This window comes from Psammomys obesus, unplaced genomic scaffold, assembly GCF_907164565.1.
Source record: "Psammomys obesus unplaced genomic scaffold, mPsaObe1.curated_primary_1811, whole genome shotgun sequence".
NCBI lineage: Eukaryota > Metazoa > Chordata > Mammalia > Rodentia > Muridae > Psammomys > Psammomys obesus.
Window position 1 is genome coordinate 6,950,489 of NW_026596117.1, and position 13,272 is coordinate 6,963,760.

Genomic DNA, 13,272 nt, shown 5'->3' on the forward strand with positions numbered 1-13,272 from the left:
ATCCATTTCTGGTGAGATGGCTAGGTCAAAGATGCTTGCAATCAAGCCTGACAACCTGAGTTCGTTCCCTGGAGTCTGAGTGGTGGGAAGAGAAGGCACACACACACACACACACACACACACACACGCACATGCGGGCAAAAAATGCACATGCAGGCAAACACATACGTGAGAAAGAAATAATAAGTATAATGTAAAAATATAAAAGAATCATTTATGAAAGGAGATTGTTCAGGAGTATAGACACTTGAATTTGGAACCATTGAAGGTAACAGTGGGTTCTCATTCTCACACGTACCCAGAGAGAGAGAAAAATCTGCAGTATAAAGTAATAAAATGACAGCATGGCAATGTAAAATTTGAAATATTTATGAAATAGGTACTCCTCATTAAGAAAAACCATCATCTGAAGAATAGAAATTCTAATTAGAACTCTTCTCATTGAATCAGCATGGGGAAGAGAGAGAGTGACTACCTCTCAGACACTGTTGTTGTGGCTGTGCTTTGCAGTCACCAAATCCCTAGACGCTGTTTTACTTTTCCTGTCTTTGACAGACAGGCTTACATTCACAGTATCTCAAATTCCGAACAAGCTATTTGAATATCTAATTTCATCAGAGTTTCAACTGGGGTCATAATTCATATGTTAAAGTAGACTGATCTTTCAGTGTTTTAGCAACATGACACACGCCAAGTAAAAGAATTAGTAACAAATGAGAACTGATAATCTATATTTCTACTGAAAAAAAAAAAAGAGTTGTCAATTATGAATAAATAAGAACAATACTATTGACCTGATAAGCTAGGGTCAGATGGAAGGGGAGGAGGACCTCCCCTATTAGTGGATTTGGAGAGGGGCTTAGGGGGAGATAAGGGAGGGAAGGTGGAATTGGGAGGGAATGAAGGAGAGGCTACAGCTGGTATACAAATTGAATAAAATGTAATTAATGTAAAAAAAAATAAAAATTTAGAAAGCGCCAGATTGACTTCCAATGTGGTTGTACCAGTTTACATTCCCACCAGCAATGGAGGAGAGTTCCACTTTCTCCACAACCTCTCCAGCATGTGTTGTCACTTGAGTTTTTGATCTTAGCCATTTTGATGGGTGTAAGGTGAAATCTCAGGGTCGTTTTGATTTGCATCTCCCTGATAGCTAAGGATGTTGAGCATCTCTTTAAGTGTTACTCTGCCATTTTATATTCTTCTAAAGAGAATTCTCTGTTTAGCTCTGTACCCCATTTTTTAATTGGATTACTTGATTTATTGCTTTTTAACTTCTTTAGTTCTTTATCTATGCTGGATATCAGCCCTCTGTCACATATAAGGTTGGTGAAGATTCTTTCCCAATCTGTAGGCTGTTGTTTTGTTCTGACGACAGTGTCCTTTGTTTTACAGAAACTTTTCAGTTTCATGAGGTCCCATTTATTGATTGTTGCTCTTAGAGGCTGTGCTGTTGGTGTTCTGTTCAGGAAGTTGTCTCCTGTGCCAATGAGTTCTAGGCTGTTTCTCATTTTTTTATTCTAACTAATTTAGAGAAAAAAATAGTTATACAAAAACAAACAAACAAAAAGAACAACACTGTTAAATTTTATGTTAATGCTAGAATTTTCTTGTGCCGATATAAAAACATCTGAACAAAAGTATAGATTCTGGTTTCCAGCCATTGAACACAAACCCTTAATACTTAAGTGTGTCTTTAAATGACTCACATAAACCTCTGCTTCTCAAAATTATTAATCACAATTATAGTATTATAATTTATTAATTTTAAAATCTATTTCCTTAGTTTTTAATAAACATAAACAAAACTGTTTCTTGGTTTTAAAAGTTATTATGGAAGATGGATTTCAAATTCACTTTAAATCCTTAAATTCATCCTACCTTTGTATATATAGCCTAACATATTCATGCTTTTGAACTAATAAGTTTAATAAAATTATATACACTGTTTTTCCTCTATTGTATTTAGGGAAAAATAAAGCATGCCTGAAAGACTCATGTTAAGCATTCTAAGGTAACTTAAAACATTTGTCTTCTCATTCATTAATAGCTGTACACATTTTATATTGTATGGCTAGCATTACTGAAGCCGTAGGCACTGTTTATTGAGTGTATGTTGAGACACATTAGTCAAAATTATTTTGAAATGATCAGCATGAGTTTTATAGATATAATTAGAAATATGCAATTTCATTACTTATTAGTAGATTGGCAATAAATAATGAAATCTGTTTTAGAAATATGATTTTATGTCAAGAATTGATTATAGAGTATTTTAATCAATGTAATATTAAGATGACTAACAAATTCATGTTGCTGTCAGGAATTTAACCTAACACTTCATAGAAATTTAACTAACCTTGTTGATTAGAACACTATTTTGTATATCTAACATTGACAAAATGTCATGCATCCTTCCTTTAAAATTTTTGTTGACATATTACTCCAGTCTTTGTTAGAAATGACTTCCTATTGCCCTGCATTAGGGACAATAAAATTTTTTTGTTCTTATGGGCATTGAATCCTAGACATGAGTACATACTTGGAATAAATGGATGTATGGATGGACAGTCAGGTGGACAGATGGATGGATGGATGGATGGATGGATGGATGGATGGATGGATGATGGATGTGGTTTTGATATTTCTCCTAAACAAAGTTGGGGAGAACCATTTCATCATCAGCATTTACTCATGTTGTGATTAGTTCAGGAGAATGATTCCAGCACACTCCAATTTCTTTCTTTCTTTTTTTTTTTTCTTTTCAACTTTTCTTTATTAGTAGTAGATAGTAGTGAATCAACCAATGGTGCTTCTTCCTGTTGAGTTTTTTTTTAACTTTTATTAATTACACTTTATTCACTTCGTATCTCCCCATAAGCTCCTCCCTCCTCCTCTCCCAATCCCACCCTCCCCAAGTCCACTGGTAGGGGAGGTCCTCCTCTCCTTCCTTCTGATCTTTGTGTATCAGATCTCATTAGGAGTGACTGCATTGTCATCTTCTGTAGCCTGGTAAGGCTGCCCCCCCCTCAGGAGGAGGTGATCAAAGAGCAGGCCAATCAGTTCATGTCAGAAGCAGTCCTTGTTCCTATTACTATGGACACTAAAGTGCCATGAGCTACATCTGTGCAGGGGTTCTAGGTTATCTCCATGCATGGTAGTTGGTTGGAGTATGGGTCTCTGGGAAGACCCCGTGCTCAATTTTCTGTTCTCTGTACATCTAAAGAAACTAATCAAGAGAGAGGACCCTGACTAAAATGCTCAATCCCCATCCTGAAAGGCAAAGAGAATGGACACCATAAGAAGAAGAAAACAGGAAACAAGCTAGGAACCTACCACAGAGGGCCTCTGAAAGGCTCTGCCCTGCAGACTATCAAAGCAGACACTGAGACTTATGGCCAACTGTTGGGCAATATGCAGGGAATCTTATGTAAGAAGTGGGAAATAGTAAGATCTGGAGAGGACAGGAACCCCACAAGGAGAGCAACAGGAGCAGAAAATTTGAACACAGGGAAGTTCCCAGAGACTCATACTCCAACCAAGGACTATTCATGGAGATAACCTAGAACCCCTGTGCAGATGTAGTCCATGGCAGCTTAGTGTCCAAGTGGGTTACATAGTAATGGGAAGAGGGACTGCCTCTGACATAATCTGATTGGCCTGCTCTTTGATCACCTCCCCCTGAGTAGGGAGAAGCCTCACCAGGCCACAGAAGATGACAATGCAGCCACTCCTGATGTGATCTGATAGATTAAGATCAGAAGGAAGGAGAGGAGATCCTCTCCTATCAGTGGACTTGGAGAAAGGCACGTGTGAAGAAGGGGGAGGGAGAGTAGGACTGGGAGGGGAGGGGGAAGGGGCTTATGGGGAGATACAAAGTGAATAAAGTGTAATTAATAAAATAAAATAGAAGTTTAAAAAATGTGAAATTAAAAATGTTGACTTCGAAATAAACTAGAGTTGTATGTCACAGAAATAGGTAAATTTAGCAGAAGATATCCTTGATGACTGTTACAATTTGTTATCTGAAAACAATTATTTTAATGTAAAACTTAAAAATCATGGTAAATTGTTTTCTTCTGCCTAATGGTTCTTTGTTGTAAGCCATTTGCTGTACAGCTGGTTCTATATGGTCACATTTTCCAGTGCTTACCAATATGAAGAAATTAAATATATTTAAGGAGAAGAATTACTTCCAAGCTGTATGAGTAGCTTGGATTACCTGTCCTTCTGGTCAAACTTTTGGGCTGGGATCAGGCTATAAAATGATTAAACAAATAAATAGGTCAAACTTTTGCCTCACGTTGTTCTTTTTCCTTTAAAGAAATGTGAATTTTATAACCTTCCCAAGAGTAGATTCATGGAGATTATCACATTATCCTAATGAATTTTTCTAAGTTCTGTTTTATTAGAAACACAGGTTTTTGTTTTTTTTTTTTTTTTAATATTCAAACTGATACTTTTTGAGATTCAATGACTCCCTAGAGGTTGCTTTTCTCACAGTATGGAAACTCTAACAATACTAAAAAAAAGTTAATAATGAAGGGTTTTGCCCCATTTTTACTGCCAAATAATTTCTTTGCTCTAGGGTTTTCTCCTTTAAAACAGGAATAAATCATGCTCAACTCTGCAGCTCATAACTGGAGAGTGAGATGGTTCTCTATTTTTTTTATTGGATTATAAAATTTCATTCTCCCTCCTTATAAAACTTGAATGAGTTTAATAATACATAAATGAGAATGAAATTAGTAGTAATGGGACAAGAGAAAATGGAAAGCATGTTGTATTCACTAGTCAATGAATTTCCAATTGCTGAGTGAATATTAAAGCATTTGGGAAGATGCTGGGTTTTGGTTTGTTTGTTTGTTTCTTTTTGTTTTCTGTTTGTTTGTTTCATGACAGGGTTTCTCTGTGTACTGTTGGCTGTCCTGGAATCATTTTGTAGACCATGCTGGTCCCAAACTAAGAAACATCTGCCTGCTCTTGCCTCCCCTAGTGCTGGGATTATAGGTGTATGCCACAGCTCCTGGCTAAGATTCTGAATTTGATATTGTGTAAAGTATATCATGCTTAAAGAACACAAGATAGTTCACTGTGATGGCAAATACCTTCAATACCACTACTTAGGAGGTAGCTTTCTGAGAGTTGCATGGTAATTTGGCCTATATAAGAATTTCTAGCTTACCAGGTCTCTTCAGGACTGGCAGCAATGTCCTCTCTGGCCTAGTGAAGCTGCTCCTCCCTCAGAGAGGCTGGGAGGTCAAAGAGCCAGCCACTGAGTTCATGTCAGAGACAGTCCCTGTTTCCCTTACTAGGAAAAACCCACTTGGATACTGAGCTGCCATGATCAGGGGTTCTAGGTTATATCCATGTATGGTCCTTTGTTGGAGAATCAGTCTCAGAAAAGATCCTTATGCCCAGATATATTTGGTCCTTCTCCTCTCCTCCTGTCTTCTCCAGCTCTTACTATCTACCCCTTATTTCATACAATTTCCCGTACTCTGTGAAGGTTTGGTTATGAGTCTCAGCATCTGCTTTGATACACTCCTAAGTAGAGTCTTTCAGAGGCCCTCTATGGTAGGTTCCTTAGGGTCAGGTGGAAGGGGAGGAGGACCTCTCAATCAGTGGATTTAGAGAGGGGCAGGGTAGAGAGGAGAGAAGGAGGGTGGGATTGAGAGGGAATAAGGGAGGGGTTACAGCTGGGATACAAAGTAAATAAGCTATAATTAATATAAACAATAAAAATTTAATTAAAAGAAAGAAGTTCTAGGTCAATCAGAGTTACAAAAAGAGATCCTATCAAAATGAACTAAATATGTGTTATAAATGAACTAAAATATGTGTTATAATGTGCTTGATATTTATCAAAATGGGTAAAGTTTTGGAAAATATGAGATGCAAAAGACATTTCAAAAAATTGTAATATGATAATTAAAAATAATTTAAAATGGGGGGCTAAGAGGAGGGGAAGAAGGAGCACCCTCAGGATGTACAGTAAATAAACTAATGTAGTAATGTTTTTATACATTACACAAATTAGAAGTATAGTGAAATGTTTATTTCTTTAGTACTATAGATTTTAGTTTGTTTATCCTATATTATGTGAATAATATCCACTTATAAATGAGTATATACCAAGTGTGCCTTTCTGCTTCTGGGATAACTCACTCAGGATGATCTTTTATAGTTCCATTAATTTCCTTGAAAATTTCATGGTTTCCTTGTTTTCAGTTGCTAAGTAATATTCCATTCTGTAAATGTACTGTACTTTCTGTATCCATTCCTCCATTGAGGGACATCAGAGGAAGCCCATAGGCTGCTCAGTCTCCAAGTGGATTTCATAGTAAAAGGTACAGGGGCTGTCTCTGACATGAACTCAATGGTCAGCTCTTTGATCACCTAGCCCAGATAAGATGGAATAGCTACAGATCTGAGTATCCAAAAACTCAACTCACAGTAATAATGTTATAAACTAGCATTTGAAATTATTAATATGTCCAAGTTCTGACAAATTCTCAGAAAGAGCATAATAGAAATAAATGTATGTATTCACACAGCTGCTATAGAATCATGAGATATATTTATTTTTGGAAATGTACATCATAATGATGCTGCCATTGCATCTGCAAGCCAGTAAAATAGAAAGACTGTGACCAACATTGTAAAAAAATAAAATAAAATAAATAAAATAAAATAAAAGAAAAGAAGAAACTGGAAAACATGGGGGAAAAGGGGAATGATACTATTACATGTTGATTGACCCTTACATTAATAACTATACTAGAATAAATAAATAATTTAAAATAAGATCAGCAAGTGTGAGTAAATGTTAATGTATTATTTATACTGCAAAAACTAACAATGTTTTTCTACATTAGAAATTCTGAGAGAGACAATTTTCTATACCATTAGTAAAGCAGGAGTATGCAATAATGGCTTTAAATAAAAATCACATACTAATTTATTAATATTAAAATTTGAAGTCAAGGGGAAGAGGGACTGTCTCTGATGTGGACTCAGTGGCTGTCTCTTTGATCACTGAGAAGGGACCAGGCCACAGAGGAGGACATTGTAGCCAGTCTTGATCAGACCTGATTAGCTAGGATCAGATGGAAGGGGAGGATGACTTATTATTGGACTTGGAGAGGGTCATGGGAGGAGATGGGGGAGGAAGGGTGGGATGGGGAGGAATTGAGAGAGGGGGCTACACTTGGGATATAAAGTGAATTAACTGTAATATTATATAAAGAATTAATTTAAAAAAATTAAGTCAAGAGGCTGGACAGATATCACAGCAATTAGAGCACTTGCAAATTTTGCTGGGAACTTGGTTTTATTCCCAGCACACATACTGATGAGTTATTACCACTTAACTCTAATTCCAGGGAATTCTGGTACCTTCTTATCCCTATAGGCACCAAACACATAAGCATTGAAAATGCCTAAAAGCCGTATTTGTTTTAGATCACAAACAGAAAATAAAATATTGGTTCACAAAACAACAAACAAACAAATAACAACAACAAAGACAAAAAAACTACGTTCCAGGATGGACCATGATGAGGGGGAGAGGGTAACTCCTTTCACAAACCTTCTGAGGTGTTTTAAAATAAAAGGATTAAATGCACTTATGGTACATAGTTTCATTTTTTCTTCCTGGTAGTAACTCCCTGAGAGCTACGTTATAGAGGGAAAGGAAGGTCCATCAGGGTGTAATGTCTTTAAGTGTGGCTGGGTTGGTGGTGTGCTGTTCACTGGGCTGAAGCTTACTATTACTGTACCCTGCTGTGTGGAAGAGCCACAGTCTGTGGAGTCATGCCATTTGGAAATCTGAGACTACTCCATGGTTTTGTTAGAAGTTACCATGGGGGGGGGGGGAGTTTGAGAGTAAAATATGAAGTAAAAACAGACAAGACGCTGTAACCGTGTTGGACACGATTTTCTGAAGAACAGTTTTAGAGGCTCACCACCAAGAGTGACTGTATAATTTAAGTGAAATGCCCTTTATTAAAAAAAATATTTATTTGTTTAGAAAAGAATGCATCAGGGCATTATAAAATGCATTCAGGCAAGCAAAACACTCATAAACTTAAAATGAAAATAAACATTTAAAAATGAAAAGTGAATCTACAGCTGTTCAGATTGTTCAGTAATAAAACTGATTGCAGTAGAATCATGAAGACTTGAAATGGACACTGAGATCTCCATATAGTTCTAGTACTTAGAAGGAGCAGATGCCTAGAGTAAGCTGGCTAACAATGGTACCCACAGCAGAGAGTTCTGGGCTCAATTGTCAGACTATTCCTCATTGAATAAGATGGAGCGTGATCAAGACTTCAGATGCCAATTTCTGTCTTGTAGGTTTATACAGACATACTCAAACATGTATATCTACACACATGTGGTCATCCTCATGTGAACATACATACATGTGCACACTACACACATACACATGAGTAAAAGAAAACAAAGTTTAAGTCACATTAATGCATAAAAGTTATTTTTAAAAGTTAACCATTATGACAGTCTTTTCTGTCTAATCTTTGAAATGGTAATATCTTTCACAAATAAATACTTAGCATTAAGATGCCAGAATAAGAATCATCTTAAGCTTTAGAAATATTTCTAAACTGTATTCTAGAAGTTGAATATAATTTTAAAAGTCAATAAGCAGGAGATCAGAGAAGTGTAATGCCTTAAAATACTGCCCCACCTTAAAATCTTTATGAATGTGCATCTACTTTACTTTTTGAGAAAAAAAAAAAGAAACAGTCTCTAGACAAATTCTTGAAAGAGAATATCAAGGAATCTTTGTAAATATGGATGCTAGGTATGTATTATTGATACTGCTGCACTGTGAAAAAACACCAGATTATCTATTCAGCAAAAGATCAACTAGCAACTTTACTTTGGGTCATTTTAAGAGTAGATATAAAAAAACAGACTAAATGTGATTCATTTTTATAAACTCAAAGACAAATATAATATTTCCCATTAAAATAGATCTTGCATGCTGTGGAATATTGGTCTTAGTGTTCTCTAAGATTTTGTTTTAATGAATTAAAAGTATCTGATAAACTGAACCCTGGGGGTCCTGAAGAGAATGATACTGTAACCATGGATGATGCATGGAGAGGACCTAAAACCCCAGCTCAGGTGTAGCCCATTGATTCAGTCTCCAGCTGGGGTCCCTAGTAAGGAGAGCAGGGATTTTCTCTGGCATGAACTCAGTGGCAGTCTCTCTGATCACCTCCTCCTGTGGGTTGCAGCCTTGCCAAGCAACATAGGAAGACACTGCAACCAGTCATGATGTGACCTGATAGGCTAAGGTCAAATGGAAGGGGAGGAAGACCTACTTTATCAGTGGACTAATTGAGGGGTATGGGAGGAGATGAGGGATGAAATTTGGGATTGGGAGGAAAAGAGGGAGGGGACCACAGCTGGGATACAAATTGAGTAAACTGTAATAAATGATAATAAAATAAATAAAAGTATCTGATATAAAGATATTTGATATTTGAAAGTTTTTACTTAAATGTCCTTAACATTGGCATTGCAAACTTAAACCAGTATTATTTCTTACTCAAATTATAAAGGAATAATCTTTTATAATCTCAGTCCTTTACATTCACATAGACATATATGAATGCTTTATTATTTATTACCTCAAAGTTGTACCACAATAATTTCTTACTAAAGTTAAAAGGTTTTTTTTTTTGTTTTTGTTTTCTCTCAGAATAAGCTTTACATTTCTTAAATAAACTTTAAAACCCTTTCATAATAGGTACCTGCAAAACTCTCTTCATCTTTCAAAAACCTCTCATGTTTATTGTCTAGCTCCCAATGTTTTGTAGAGCATTTTGCTTGCTTGATGTTTTCTTTCATCTCCTAATTGGTTAAATGTCATTAATGGCTTCCTTGTGTGCTGCTTTGAACTGAAGTTTGAGTTTTAGTACACTGTGCTTCATACTTTTCCCTTATGTGTCTTCCTATTTCCTTATTCCTCTAGAGGACCTCTTTATATAATAATTGTTTCTACTTTTGCTTTCTTCATAACCCGGGGCTGTCAGCATACTTGAACTTTTTATTTGACAAGTGACTCATGAGTAAAATTTATAGAGCAAAGGGCTTTAAGAAAACTCTAAAGAGCTTGAAGAATACCACTGTTACATTTTTCCATCAGGGAAAAGGAACAACTGTTACATAATCTACATAATCAATCCCTGAGTGAATTCCTTTCCATGTACATTTTCCCCCCGTCTCCTTTCCCACTATTTAGATAAGTCTTTTGAAAACAAAATATTTGCCATTCAAAATCTTTTTTAATATTTATTTTTAAAATAATAGTAATTACAACTTTTTCATTTGTATCCCAGCTGTAGCACCCTCCCTCATGTCCTCCAGGTCCAACCCTCCCTCCTTCTCCCTGCCCCATTCCCCTCCCTGAGTCCACTGATAAGGGAGATCCTCCTCCACTACTATCTGAGCCTAGCCTATCAGTTCTCATCAGGACTGTCTGGACCCCCTCTCTCTGTGGCTTGCTAAGACCACCACACCAGGGAGACTTGATCAAAGAGCCAGCCACTGAATCCTTGGCAGAGACAGCCCATGCTCCAATGACTAGGGAACCCACATGGAGACTGAGCTGCCTATGGGCTACATTTGAACAGGGGGTCGAGGTCCTCTTTATGCATGGTCCTTGGTTCTTCATCAGTCTCTGCAAGACCCCCTGGGACCAGAATATTAAGCTTCCTTGCTGCACTTGTGTAATGGGAGCTATGTATAAAAGGCTAGTATAGATGGTACCTGTGGAATTCTATGATCATATTATTTTGTTAATTATTCTATTCAGTTTTCTGTAAACCTTTCATTCTTGGTGTCCTTGATATTACTGTGAATTCTGATATTAAAAAAAGATATGTTTGGTGGACCATGTATGGATATAACCTAGAACCTCTGCTCAGATGTAGCCTATGGTAGCTCAGTAACCAATTGGTTTCCCATAGTGAGGGGAACAAGGACTATTTCTAACAGGAACTCAATGACGGGCTCTTCGACCTCCCCACCTCCCAAGGGAGGAGCAGTCCTGTTAGGCCACAGAGGAGGGCTTTGCAGCCAGTCCTGAAGATACCTGATAAAACAAGATCGGATGAATGGGGAGGAGGTCCCCCCCATCAGTGGACTTGGAAAGGGGCACGGTGGAGATGAGGGAAGGAGGGTGGGATTGAGAGGGAATGAGGGAGCAGGACACCGCTGGGATACAGAGTTAATAAAATGTAACTGATAAAAAATAAAATTTAAAAAAAGATATTTTTGTGTTATAAACTTTTTCAGTGCCTTTTGCATAAAATTTAAACACTACCAAAAAATGATAAAAATCTTTTTTTAAAAGATTTTTAGACTATAGTATACTGTTGTAGCAAAGTTTTCCTAATAAATTCTTATTTAATAAAGAACTGCAGAGAAAGTTCACAATGATTCAGGTCAAATATGACATTCATATACTGTGGGCATAAACTTGGTGTGTGTATATGTGTTTTGTGTGTATGTACCTAGACAATGTCTGTAAAAATGATAGGATCATATTCTGGTATTTTATCTCTGGGCAGTGTTATCATCAGTATTTCAAGAAACTTTTCACTTTTTTATTTCAAAGAAAAAATAAATATGAACATGCAGAGCATGCTATATTCCAATAATTTATAGTATATTTAAAATTCAATATTCTTCATTAAAATATTTCCCTATGATAAAATTAGAATTTTGTTTGAAGTTATTCTTGCACTGAAACAACTTTGTATGGCAGAACAATATTACAAATTTTCATGACTTATTTCCACTCAAACCAGTTTCTCTACAGCATGCATTATGGTTTCATGTAAGTGGAAGCTAATTAGATCTGATCAGTATATTAGTTTTCTTTGGAGATGTAGTGAAATAATCATGTAAATGGGGGAGAAAATTAATACCCACATTATCCTTGATAGAACACTTCTCTTTTGCTATTTGGTAAAAGTGGATTCCATAACTGTAAAATATATGCTGTTTTGCTGATGGTGAAACTGAAAAAAAAAAAAAAAAGTCCCATGCTATTAAGTTAAAGTTAAAAGTAGATCTAAAGAAAATTCTCTATTGTAAGAGAAATGTGAGCTTTGTGGAAAGTAAATTGGCTAGCAGAAATTCAATGAGGTGCCATCTAAAATGAAAAGCTAAGTAAAGAGAGTGTTTTGTAGAACCTGTGAAGAAGCAATTTAGATATTCGTGGTGATAGCTAAGATGCCTTGTGCCTAGAAGTAATCTAAATCTGAAATGACTTGAAGGATATTGAACAGGAACGCTCTGTCTTGTATCATTTTTGTGTTTATCTTTGCTTGTTGATCTGACATCACAGCCAGCCATTCATTCATTATTTAATGTATCATTCCATTAAAAAGAGTTTGGGAAACAAAGGCTTAAAATTCCTAAGTAGCTGTCATGAAAGGGAGATCCTCTTTTTCCATGTATTCATGACTATTGTTTAATATTTCATTCTGCTTCAAACGTGAGAACACTTTCAAAATATTTCAAGCTTTTCAGTTTATGCGTATTTTCACATTAAGCATCTCTTGAATGTACAAAGATTTAAACCTCTACGCTAAATAAACCTGTAGTAAATAATAAATCAAAAATTGTCACTGGAGGCTGGGGGTGTATGGCTCAGCTGGTAGAGTGCCTGTCACACAAGCACGAAGACAGCTGTTCTTATTCTTAGTGACTTCTTAAAAGCTTGCTTTGATGGAACAGCCCTGTAAACTCACAGGAGGAAGCAGACATGGGGGAGGGGAGTCCCTGCAATGTACTGCCACACTTACTAAATATATATATATATATATATATATATATATATATATATATATATATATAAGCCAAGGCCAAGACCATTCTGAAATATAGTGAAGGAAGATGCCCAACACCTATTTCTGTCCCCACACACTCATATACCCACATATGCAGGCCCCATCACTCACACACGAGAGCACATGCACAATGAACACAAATACATAACATGTGCACAATATAGTCAAACATGTCAATATGTATAACTATATAAATTTTACACACATACAGTGTATTATGAGTGTGATGGTTTGAATGAGATTTACTCTTCATGGGCTCTTATGCTTGAATGCTTATCCCCAGCAGGGAAAACTGATTGGGAATGATTAGGTACTATGGCCTTCTTGGTGGATGTATTGCCTTTTGAGAGAAGAAGTGTTACTGGGGTTGGGTTTC